The sequence below is a fragment of the Pteropus medius genome, unplaced genomic scaffold (assembly GCF_902729225.1).
Source record: "Pteropus medius unplaced genomic scaffold, Ma_sr-lr_union100, whole genome shotgun sequence".
NCBI classification, from domain to species: domain Eukaryota; kingdom Metazoa; phylum Chordata; class Mammalia; order Chiroptera; family Pteropodidae; genus Pteropus; species Pteropus medius.
This window is the reverse complement of record NW_024340849.1, coordinates 17877149-17890729: the sequence shown is the minus strand read 5'-3', so window position 1 is coordinate 17890729 and position 13581 is coordinate 17877149. Positions and strand designations below refer to the sequence as shown.

The window sequence follows — 13581 nt, the reverse complement described above, 5'->3', positions numbered from 1 at the left end:
TAATTATTTTAAGTGTCAGAATAAAAATTAATATCCCCCAAAATCTTTCCATCAATCAAAAAATCCTATGGCTAGCTTAACTGCATGATTATGCTGCTAGATATTTGCTTCTTCTACTCTGGTTCATCAGCATCTTACAGTTGAATAGTTAAGCATACTGTGTATAACCCCTTGGTAGCAGGTACAAAGTGCCCTTCTCTGGAAGTGAAGAGCCATGCAAATAAAAAAAATAAAACATTAGCTTTTTACCCACATACCTAAGGTTTAGCTAGTAATATGAATGTCAACAAAGATCCATGATGTGAATTATTCAGAACTGCTTCCACATTATCCCCACTTGGAAAAGATAAACCAATTAGTTTTATTTGCATTTTTTAGAAAGGACAGTGTGAAATGTCAAGATAAATTATGCCTTGGGTTATATGTTTCTTGGGTTGAAAAAACGAAACACAAGGAGAGAGAATTTCCTTTTTAATTATGTGTTGTCCCTAAGGTGCGGGTTACTTTCGACTTTTAGTTTTACTTACTGAAGTGACTTTAAGCACAGCGTTCAGCAGCTACCTGTAAACTCCTAGCCCCATCAATTTCAAGCATTATCACTGCAGTTTGAAGATGCCCACCCAGGATACTACTGTTTTATAGAATAAATAAACAAAACAAATAAGTAAAATTATTCTGGGGTGGTAGGAATTCTGATAAAAGAAAGCATTGTGAGTGGCAAAAGTTACAAGAGATCTTAAACATTGTTCACAGTTCATTATGACGGGCTAGATGCTGGTAAAAGTGAAAACAGGCACCTTTCAACTGGACTAATATATGTTTTGTAGAACCTAGTTTACTAAATTTAAGGGCTTCGATATATTAGGAACAATATATTCTGCAATGTTATAAACGCAGCTATGTATTTTTGTCCTCTAACTGTATCAGAACATTTAAGACATATCGAAGAATTACAGAATTACCTAGTAAACTCAGAACCACCTGTGGTTTGAAGGGTGTATTCAAATGTTTAGCCTAATTACCAAGATCAAATAGGCTTTGACCTTGAGGTAGGCTTATAGCCACACTTCACTTTATTGGCATTGCAAGAATATTCTAGGCCTGAAATCTGGGACTGGGCCCAATACTTCTCGAGTCAAAAGTCAGGGTGCAGTCAAAATTGTTGTTATAGTTCTGAACCAATTCCTCTTCTGACTTGATAAGCCAGTCCACACTCAAATTTCCAGCTCTTCAGGTATAAGAATAGAACCAGAGATGTGAACCACTCTCATTCTAAAAGAGATAGGGATGCTACAAAGGTACACAGCACCGCCCAGGTTGTACACCTCTCCCAACAGTCAGAACAAGCACAGACCTTGTCTATTCCTGACAGAGATACTCGAAGAAGATAATCCAGAATTTATATATTGTTTTTTGCTTCTCTATGATGTAATTACATATTTATAGTAAATAAGAAGCTACTACCATTAACAGAATTGGCTTTCAGATGAACTCATGAAAATATAGAATCCTGAAAGTATAGAGAGATTCATATCAATAAGGAGAAGCAGCAAGAAGTACTAGGACCCAAAAAGTTTCTTCCCTTCAACTTAGGGTAGAGGCTTCCTTCCCAGCTCCCATAGCTTTGTCTAATGCCATCACCAATTTTTCAATCACTTAAAATTCTGAAAGTTGGAGGGGAGCATCTTTGACTCACCCTTCCTTTTTGTCTCCTTTATCCCAGTAGTCATCCATTTCTAGGCATTATTTCCTTGAAAAGTCTTGGGTCCTCCCATCCTCTATTCTCAGCCAGGGCAGGTCCTCAGTAATCACATGCTGATTATTACAACTCTAAGCTTCTCTCCACTTAATCTGTTCCGCACGTCTTTGTCAGGTATCCTTGAAATGCCATCTCCATTGAGTCATTCCTCACTGCAAACACATGAAATGGAAGCCCCACGGGAACCTCCAACATCAGTCTACAATCCAACTACCAAGTTTTCAAGGTCCTTCGAAATTGAGATTCCTCCATTAGACTTCCACTTCTTGGATGGCAAGCTTGGTCTTGCTGATTGCCCACTATAAGCCGGCACAGTGTGTAGCACAGAGCGGGCAGAAAGTAAATTCCAACCAAATGGACCAACATACCATGAAGCCCATGGAACAGGTCATATCACTATTTGATTATAATGACCAGAACAGAGTAGTTAATGAGCGATAGGGATGTTTTGCCTTTGTACAGGTAAGAAAGCACAAGAAGGGCATTTTGATGGGTTAATGCTTTACCCGATCTTGTAAATTCTTGAAATCCTTCTTGAGTGTAGAACAATAAAGCACACTTATTTTATGAGTACTTATAAATAGTAGCACAGACTCAAAGGCACTGATATAAAACATTGCTTAAAGTTTGCTATACTCAATTTGAGGTTATGATAAATACTCTAACTCATAAGAGCTCATTGATTTTTTTTTTTTTTTTGGATCATGTATGCTTACACACAAATCAGAAACACTATAAATAAGATCACTTGAAAATATAAAAACAAAAGGACAATTGACTTTGAGTAAGCCTTTTGACATTTCTGTGCCTGAAATTCTTCATCTGTAGAATGAGGAAGTTGCAAAACCAGATGGTCTCTGTTTTACCTTCAGTTCTGATATTATTTTATTCTGTATGCAAACAAACAAACAACAAATCTATTAGTTTGAACATTTACTTTTAAGATTTCATAGGCCAGTGAAAGTCCCTCATCTCTAGTGTTTTTCTATGGGCTTCTCATAGGGTTAGAAGCCTTTTATTTTGACAAGGAAAGAGTTTTTATTGTTAATACCACCATCCTACCAAATATTACCATTGTGTAATTTTAACAATCATTTTAAGACCAGAAATTTAATTTCTGGATAAAAGATCTTTGCGTTTAATACATTTAGATTTTCTTTCTCTCTCTCTCTCTTTCAATATTGCAGGCTCTTTCTTTTTCTCATCTATCACAGGCTAGTGAAAACTTTGTCACAGACTGATATCTGTCGTCATTCTGACTTGCTACTTCAGCTTCCCCATCTGCAGCATAGGGATATGAGTAGATATGAGTGAATCCACCATTTTATTAACTATAAATATTACAAAATCTAAATTTTTAGCATTAGAAGGTGTATTAAATAGACATAAGGTTAATTGGGTCCATCCATCCATGAGAAGAGATTTGCATTCTTTTTACTGCTTTGCCACCAGACAATCATCCAAACTGCCAGCTGACACTGGGCAGTTCTCCGATTCTGAACATGCGAAACAATAGCAGCTGATTATGCTTAAAAATGCTTATTTACCACCAGCTTCCCTTCTGTCAGTGCTTTACGCATTCTGAGATGAGAATATGAAGGTAGTTAAGTGTATGCATTTGATGTAATACAGATAAAATGACCCATATTGCATCTTTAAATATTCTCTATTATTCAAGGCTCAGGGAAGTTTTCCCCCACCTCTCTAGCCGGAAGCAATCTGCCCTCTTTTGAAAAGTCCTCAGTATTGTCTGACTCTGTCCTATGGCACTTAACAGTTCCTCCCACCTTTGTGTTATGGTAAAATATGTAAAAATCTTATTTTCTTTACTCAGTTGTAAAGTCTTCGATGCCAGACATATTTAGCAGAATGTCCCATAGGAAATGGATGCTCAGTAAACAGAGGGGAAAATGAAGCAAGGGAAGAAGAAGAAACTCCGTTACATAAAGGAGAGACCTCCTACAGGGAAAGTCCTCTAAAGAAGTATTCAAGAGAAAGTGAGGGAGCAGAAGGAAGTGAGCTGGGTTAAAAGCGAAAGGATTCTGTCTAAACAAATAAGGAACAGATAGAGGAGGAAGAGGATGGGCCTGGTCATGTTATCTTTTGAGTGACTTTACTTCGCAGCCTGAGCTTCCTTCTTATGTCACCGTTTGCTTTTCAGGTCTGCTTGCTGAATGGGTTTACTTACTATCCTTAAAAAAAATCAGTGCTAGGCATATGCAATAACCATAGGCAGGCTTAAACTCTAAAAAGCCGAGTTAATTCCTTTCCTAGAATGTAAGCACTATCTCTCTGAGAGCAATCAGCTGACTAATTTACAAACTTTTCTCTACTGCAAATGGACAGATTTGTTCCTACAACTAAATCACTGGAACATCTTGTTCAGCCGAATTATTCCTTCTTCAAGAAAACCTACACCAGTGCTCACAATGCCAGGCTGTTCCTTCCTAACCAAGACGCTGTCTTGACAAATTAACTGAGTCAGCAGGGGCAGAACCCTCTGTCTCTAATTGGATGAAAGGTCATATCACCCACATACTGCCTATCAGACCACCCTTCCCAATTTAGATCTTATTTTCATTGGATGTTAGATTGGTTTCGACCATTGAGCCCCATCAGTTCAGATCTGGCTCCCCATGACTAGGCTGTCTTCACAGAGCCGGCACCTCAAACTCAAGTTGTACAAAATGGAACTTTGTACCTTTCCACACACCAAGACTGCTTTTCTTTCTTTGATAAACCAGAGGAGGGAGCCACACAGACCTTTCTATTAATGAGCCCCGAGGGATCCTTCTTTCCTGGGCCAACCCAGATGCTGGGATCTCTTCCCATCTTTGTGTCAATCTCCAGGGATGAAGCCGGAGTTCCCCTCCTCATCCAAGGGTTGCCACCAAAGCCAAAATTAAGTCTAAGAAAACTTAATCACTTTCTAGGCAATCCATTAATACACTAGTGGTGAGTTTAGCCAACAACTTTTGGCTTTAAGTAAAGAGCTTCAACCCTAACCTATGAATTTTTTTTAACTTGGGTATATTTTTCCAGGAAATTATGTTAATCATTTATTATATAATTATATTCTCAGTCCAGAGGTTAATCTATACATCGATGAGCTTTAATCGTAAATCCAAGTGAGCTCTATTTGAGATAACCGTGTAGTGCCTACCTGGCACTTTACATAAGAACCAGCTCTTTTGTATTCCCTGTAAGTCATGGGAGGAAAGGAAATGGGAGGAGTAAGGAACACAGTCAAGGTCCCCAGCAAATGAGGGCAGAGATTAGATTTAGAATGTTACAAAGTTGAGGGAAAGGTTTTGCTGAGATCCCAGGTTCTCTGAGTTGTTGATGAGTCATCCGCAAAGGTGCTGATCAATAAACAATTTGGCAACATAAAGAACAGAAATCAGGACTTGGTGATAAATTCATTAGAGGGAATGAAGGAAAAAAAAAATCACAGATTCCATTAATATCTATTGAGCATTCATTATATTCCTGGTTACACACTTGGGTGCTTTGACATACTCATTTAACATGCTCTTCAGAGCAGCCCTGCAGAGATAAATTGTATAAGAAATGTTGAGGGAATCGCTCTGGTCCATGGCTAGGAAATGGTAGAGCAGAACTTGAATTCAGGTGTCCTAACTCCCGGTCCCATGTCCTTTTCATGACATTATGAATCTAGAGAAGTGACATTTACAAAAATGGCCCAGTTGGGAGGAGCGGCCCACAGAGGGTATGTACGCTGAATGTGAGTTTGGTCCCATGAATATGAACTGTGGTGGGACATCTGTACTAACCTGGGGACATTCTGTACTAACCTGGCTCACAGTCTTCTTTCCATCCTGACTCACATAAGCACAGCCCCTCCACAGAACCTGTGACCTCCAGTGCGTTTCTCCTCTTAGATCATACTGCCGTTTTAGGCAACTGCTTCACCCAATACCCTGCTTTCTGTGTATGACCCCCAGCCTCCTAGGTTTCCAGTTCTCACATTCCCCTTACAAATGCCTTTGACTATTTTTAGAAGCATCAGACCTTGTTCTTTGTTATTTTCTTCCATTTTTTTTTTAAATTAGTTCTTCCAGGTTTCTCCATCTCCACAAACGACCCTAGACTCCTTGGCTGATTATCTAAATCCCGCTTTGAAACCAGCAGCCTAGATTCCTTTGCACTCCATCCCTCTGGAGCATCTCTCAAACAACACCCCAAGCCTAGCTCAGTGTTATGATCTGCCTTCACGCTCACTTAGTTGTCAGAGGAAAATTTCTCAGTCTTGCAGAGAACACTTACAAATCCATGATCTCCGACCTTGCCTGCGCCCTCAGCACTCTCCTCAATTCTTTCTGTCTTGGAGTCCCTTTCTATTGCCTCCTATATCATGGAGAACACCTTGATATCATCTCGGAAGCTCTCTCCATCACCCTTCTATCTATAAATGTATCGACACCCACCGTCTTCCTTGCTGCTTCTCCTCCCACGATGGTGAACCAGCTGTCCATTCTGCCCAAGGTCAGGACCTGTCCTCCTCTGCTTCCTCAGGTCTCTGCTCCTTCATAGCACTTAACGTCATCTCTCTTCCTCTGCCAGCTCCTTTCAGCTTCTAAACATGCTCCAACCCCTCCTCTTCTACCGCCCTTGATCTCACAGTCCCCCTAGCCCTCACCCAACTTCTCCTCCCCTGCTTATCCAAACTTCTCAAAGAGAGTCAGCTTCTACTTCCTCGCCTCACACTTGCTCCTTCATCCACTGCAGTCTGAGTTCCAACTGGCCAATGAACTGCATTCCTAAGATCTTAAATGCCCCACTAAGTGACACATATAGTTTTTACCTTCCTGGATCTCTCTGCTCTGTTTTTTATTTTAAATTATGGTAAAATACACATAACATAAAATGTACTCTCTGAGCCTTTTTTTTTGGTCCATTGAGGCATTTTATTTGAACGTATGTATTACATCCCTAGAAAAAGAATCCCAGGATTCTCTCTTGTGTGTTTTCGTCTTGCTTCTCCATGGTCCATGACGCCCACCAAAGTTGTCAGTACAATGAAACCAAAATGCCGGGACAGGAGCAGGTTGTTCTGCCATTTTTCTCCATCTTTGAATTGTACACTGAATCTGGGGCCGATCACTCCACACTTGTTTAATCTGCCTGTGAGGTTCGCAACAATTTTCCCAGCTCTGTGATCATCGATGATTTCAAATTCACCAGTGCAACCATGCTTCATCATCACAGTCAAAAACTGGACAATAATGACTTTGGAGCACGGCCTAATAAGAACCTGGCATTTGCCTGGCATTTTCAGCATTGTCGATGCTCTTGGTTGCATTGGCCAGGTCGTTCATGCGCTTCATTATGGCCACACGGAAAGACGGCAGAGAGAGCTGTCTGAACCATTTTTAGGTGTATAGTTCAACAGCGTTAAGTATATTCACATTGTTTGTGCAATCATCTTACAAAACTGAAACTTGGTACCGATTAAACAACTTTGTCCGTTCGCCCCAGGCCCTGGCAACAACCAGTTCACTTTCTGTCTCTATGAATTTGAGTACTCTAGAAACCTTATGTAAGTGAAATTATACAGTATTTGTCTTTTTGTGACTGGCTTATCTCACTTAGCTTAATGTTCACGAGGTTCATCCATGCCATAGTATGTGTCAGAATTTCCTTCCTTTTTAAGGCTTAATAACATTCCATTTTATGTATATACCACATTTTGTTTATTCATCCATCTGCCGATGGCCATTTGGGTTGCTTCCACCTTTGGTTATTGTAAATGATGCTGCTCAAACATGGGAGTATAAATGTCTTTGAGACTCTGCTTTCAATTTTTTGGATATACAAAAAATTGTATATCCAGAAGTAGTACTGCTGGATAACATCATCTGTTCCACTTTTTTGAAAGTCTGTCATTTCCTCCTTTGCTTTCTGCTACACTGTTTCATGAGACACTGTCCTCATTTTCACTCCCAGTCCTCTTCGTACCCTTCCTTCCCTGTCTCCTTTGCAGGCTCACCCTCTGCCCTAGGGGTCTGCATCCAGCAGGGTCCAATCAGAAAAAGAAACCACCTTTCAAAAAGAGGGTGTCAGTTATACCAACATCAGAAAGCTGAAAATATACGAAGAGAACATTTAGGTAGCCAGACCAATAACTGTAGGAAGACACTCCTGCCCTGAGGGCTGGGGAACAAATTGGTGAGGACCGCCTTCACATCCAGAGGGTGACTAGAAGTTCTCAAGAGCATCCTACCCCACCCCCCACGCTGCAGAGCTGGTACTTGGACCCTCCCTGGTGCTCAGCTAGCTGATGCTGGTGGCTCTGAGGGAGGTACCTCAGTTGGTGCTGGGAGTGAATGAAGAAGCTTGAGACTGGTGCTATGGCATCATCTTAACAATTAGAAGCAGGAAAAAAAAAATCTATTCTGCCCTCTTCATGTCTTCCCAACTCCCTTCAGTGGCTCTAATGCGCAGAAGCCAGCAGGAATCCAGCTGGTAAGGGAAATGGGAAGGCAGTTTGCAAATCCTGGCCAAACACTCAAAGAGAAGCATCTGGAAGGGTGGACTTGGAGCTGAGAGACAACACACAAATGACCAGGGCTCTACCCTGGGTACACTATTCTCACTAAACACACTTTCCAGGAGTGGCCTCAGTTTTCCAGGAGTAAACCCTCAGGGTTTCAACCACTTCCTATGTGCAGGGACCTCCAAACCTGCTCATCCAATGCAGACCTATACTGAACTTCAGGAGCATTTTTTCTTCGATCGTCTGCTAGAATCCTCCAGTCTGGTGGCCCTTGAGTTACACAAGCTTCACATTGTACTTGTCATCTTTCCTCTTCAAGCTGCTTCTATTCTTCTGTTCTTCTGTCTCAGCTGGTGACCTCGCCTATGCCAATTAGCTGATTCAGAAGGCTGGGAGGCCCTCCTCCCTTCACCGGCTCCTCCCAGAAATCTCTCCAGTTCCTCCTCCTCTCTGCTCCATCATTGTACCATGTCCCAGTTCAGACCTTCATTCAGTTCCCCTGTACACTCTCAGCTTTCTGCTGGACTTTCTTCTTGGCCCCATTAAACTCACAGAGCTGCCCAAGTGATCTCTTCCAAATCCAGAAATGGCCACGTCTCTCCCTTGCCTAAATAAAACTCTTCAATAGCTCCCCATTATCCTTCCCTCATCTGGCATCATCTCTTGCCTTTCCCTACCCTGTCCCCTGCTCCATTAATTCTGAATTGCTTGAATTATGCTATTTCTCATATTCTCTTCCCTCTGACTAGAAAAACTTTCCTCCTCCAAACCTCCTCTGAGCTAACCATGCTCATCTTTTAAAACTCAGGTGAAATCCCCCCTCCCCAAATCGCCCTCAACATTCAGATAAAAGATACTCAAGTCACGAGGGATGACAAGTGGTGAGGTGTGTTGAGCAGTATCTCCAACTCTCCAGCCACTGGTCTCCAGGCTACTCCACCACCGTGGTCATAGCCACAGCCACTGCTGGACTCCCTAACGGCCCAGTCCCACTGCCTGCCACACACCACTCCACCCCGCAACATCACAGCACTTTTAGACCCTTCTTGTAAAAGCAGCTCCTCCTTTTCTGTCTACACCGCTCTCTCACCACCAACATCCAGTCACCAGGCCCTATAATTTCTCTCTTCTACACATTTTCAAATCTGTTCACTTCTCTACTACCTCCCAACAAGATGAAGGTTAAGCCATACTTAACTTTCATCTAGAAGATTGCAATAGCCTCTCTCCTCGTTGGCTCCTGCCCGCTCTCCAATCTGTCATCTCCCGGTAGCCAAACTGACCTTTTCTGAATGGAAATTTGATCTTGTCAACTACCTGCTTAAAAAAACTGTTGGATGGTTAGTCTTTGATTTTAAGATAAAGGCTAAATTTTTTTAACTGTGAAGCGCTTCGAATCACCTTTTACCTGTCTCACCTCTTCATCTTAGTATCAAACAGTCCTTTGTCAAATTCTCCTTTGAGTCCTGTTACAGCCTGACTACTCTTTTCTCACTTTGGGTATTTTCTGCGTGGCTTCAGGCCTTGGCTTAAATGTTATTTCCTCAGGAAAGCCTTCATCGATTCCTGGGCCCCATTAGATCTCCCTATCAAAGACTCTCTGGCACTTTGTGCTTATCTCTTGGTAGCACTTGCCACCATGATAAAATTGTATGACTCGTTTTAACGTCTTTCTCCCACTTAGTAGACTGTGAGCTGCAAAAAGGCAAGGATAAGGCCTGTCTGGTCCCTCTTACTGTCTTACAGCCTAGCTTGATAACTGGCACATAGGAAGTCCTTGCTACTGTTTGTTGAATGTTAATTGATATTTGTCGAATTAAAATTAATGAGTTTCCTCATTCCCATCCCAGATCGGTTTGAGTCTCTTCTCTCAATCCCCATTATACATTGTAATAGTCATTTCTGTTATTGCACTGACATAATTATTCGTAGGTGTGTCTACCACCCACCTCTCTTCACTCTTTAGTCCTTCACCGGCTGCCTTCTCTACTCCCTGAAAATTCCTCGAGGGCTGTGTTTTATGCCAATCTCTTTCTATCGATAACTAGTGTTATGGTTGGACCAGCCCTTATGGTTCTTATTGTGATTGCAAGATGCCTTTCAGCAATAACCATTTGGAAACTTTGAAAAAATAAAGGCTTATTACTTTAAGAACCTGGAAATTACACAGCACACCTGGGGCCACACAGCAAGGTTGCAGGAGGAGGAGAGTGGGGAGTGCACAAGCCTGAGGTTCTACTTTAATTGGGGTTGAGGGTGAAGGCCTAGGGTTTCCCTGAGCTCACTCTTTATTGGTGAATTTAAAATATAAGAGTAGCAGTTTAAAACAGGGAAAGAAAAGAAAAAACAAGTGGCCTAAATGGTCAGTTACTGAAATCAACCAAGATCCCTAAAACAAAGGAGCCTCAGTGGTAGACACAGTCTAGCTTTTTACTTAGTTGTAGGGCTGACATGTGTTTATTCAAAACAGCCATTCTTGAAGAGGATGACTATTAAAATGGGTACCTTGGCAACAAAGATCAAGTGAGGCACTTGCAATACAAAAAAGAGAAAAAAACTGTCTTACACTACAGCCAGGGACAATCAAATGTTTGTTTGAAACCAAGTAACACTCAAAAAAATGTTTACCGAATGAACGGAGCCTTTGGGGGCGGAGGCGGGAGGTTGGGGAGGACAGACTCAAAGGTGAAAACTCACAATGGAGAACCCAGATTTGTGAGCCATCTCCACAGATTATATTTCAGATTGAATCTTGGGCCTCACCTTTCATGATGGAGGAGGAAGAGGAGATGTCAAAGGCGAGGCCAGAGATCCAGAGGAATATTGTGCCAGGGGGAAACGGAAGGAAGCAGTTCAAGGAGGGAAAAGGTCAGTTGGGTCAAATTTCGCTGAAAGAATAAGGAAGTTGGGGACTGAAAAAAGGTTGGATTCCACCAAAAAAAAAAGAGGAAGTTTTGCACAGTGTTAATAAAATTGTGGAGATGGAAGCCCGATAGGATGAGATGAAGAAGGGACTAGTTTCACTGGAGAGAGCAGAGCTGCAGGATGTTTGTTCAAAGGGCGTGGCAACTCCAGGGTGAGTCAAGCTCTCCCATTGGACAAAGTAAAAAGAGCTCTAGAACAATGTTTCTTATCACTTCTTTTCTGCCCTAATAAGGACAGAATAGACTGAATTCATGACAGAGAATTTCAACTTCCCTCTTCTCACTGTTGGCATAATGTGCTCACAGCTGGCATGAAAAACAGTTATACTCCTTCCCCAAACTGACACAAAGATTACTGTTGCTTTTCATGCCTATTCAGAGAATGCAAATGAAATATAAAAATACAAAGTTATTTTTCTTCACAAAAGGAGCTAAAATACATTTTTTACCAAGAAAGAATTATAAAATGTTTTCTTAAAAAAAATCCTCATAGTGGGCTTCCAAAAAATACATTCTAAAGCAATTTCTCCAAGAGTGAGAATCTCAGTAATAAGTTACTTTCTTAGTATGTCTGACAATATGTGCCCCTGGCACAAGATTCCTGAACAAATTCCTCTTAATAATGAACAAAAAAATGACTAAGAGAAGTTTTCAACTTGAAAGCAACCTCTATAATGCGATCAGGTAAAGCTGCATTTGTGTCAGAATGCTGAGTCACCGGGCTACAGAAAAGCCCAGGTAATACTGTCCCAAGCAAAGCTCAACAAAACTGAAATGGAGCAGAATTTACTGAGAATCAAAAAAACATGTTGGCAGAGAATGTCTCCACATAACCCTGAAATTGAAGATCTGACAAAATTGCTACAGGAAACTATTTCACAGTATTACAAGCTGATCTCATAAATTGCTGATAGGCAGAATGAGATTTTTATCTGAACTCAAATAAAACAGATAGCCTAGTACAGGGAGTATACCAACTTGGACTGAGAAAAATACATTTATTTTCACTAATCTCTAAGTGCGTTTTAGCATTTTCTTCAATTATGAATATAGGCAACAAACATCTAGGATTAACTGAAATCATGAATTTTTCATATCACCTTATAATTGTTGCAGATACTGTGAAATAGCATTTATACTCATCATTGTTAGTTATTAGACCCACAATTAGATTTTGATTTAATGCATTATAAGGTAGCACATGTATTATAATATCAGAAATTTGGGGTTTAAAAATATCTTGATAACTTTATTTCATTATGATTGAATTCTTGTTATTCAATGTATTTTGTTTTATGCACATAAAAAAATATTCTGTAAGCTTTAACAGACTGTCAATGGTGTCCATTGCACAAGAAAGATTAAGAACCTCTGGGTATTTTATGAACAAAGCTTATGGTTCATCATTTCTACTTGCAGTCATAGAGATATAAGCAACAGTCTGTACCATTTGGTGCCCTTAATAAATTGGAATAGAAAAAATTTTCGCAAGGTTGTGTTAAGACAAATCATTTAATTCAGGTTCTTCTGTGCAATATAGTTTTGGTTCAAGTGTAAGGAAGGAAAGACATTCTACCTCCTTTTGGATGGCTGTTAAAACAAAATGCTCCCAATTAATTGCTATACTTGGTGCAGACCCCCAAGACAGCAAGGTCCCAGTGTGAACCCCTGGAACAGAGTTAAACCTCCTGGGAGGTCTTGAGGTCCCCAGACATTCCTAAGGTAACTAATGGCCAAGGCAAAAACAAGTGGAAGAATTCCTAGCCCAGGGGTGCAGCTTGATGTGGGAGGCGATTTCCTTTGTGAAGCACTTCAGAATGCTAGCACGTCTAAAGTCAAACAGTATTGGGAGGAAAGGCACGTCTGGGAGATTTCTTTTGTGGTCAGACCACACCTTGTTGATGTGAAAGATGTGAAACATTCAACTTAAAAATATCGAAAGCGTTTTTGGGGTTCTGATATCTCACATACCAAAGAACCCACCATTTATTGTTCGGTAGGAAAATATACTGTATGATCAAAGCCAATTTATCAATTTAGTTTCCCTTAAATTACCATATCTATTGTACCTATTCTCTTGGCCAGAGAAATCTTGAACGCTATAGAAAAAAAGGCCCTGTACTGCCCCCAAGAGATAGAATCTCAGAGATAGCTTAAGTAGTCTTTGAACCATGAATCTTGCAGGGTCTATTAAGGACCTGCATGTAAAGTTATGCTCAAGATACCTGGGATACTATTTGGATGATCAAGGCAAACATTCCTAGGACTTTTTTTTTCTCAGGTATCAAGCCAAAGACCGCATCCATTCTATTCGGTGCAAATGGTCTACCTGATGCAAAATTCATCAAACAAAATTGTATTGTTTATGGTTTAAACATAAC

At 40.7% G+C, this 13581-nt stretch overlaps 1 pseudogene; it reads right to left on the bottom strand.

The window, feature by feature from the left end:
- Positions 1 to 6712: 6712 nt before the first annotated feature.
- On the bottom strand, positions 6713 to 7107 carry LOC120583181 (40S ribosomal protein S15a-like; annotated as a pseudogene).
- Positions 7108 to 13581: the final 6474 nt, after the last annotated feature.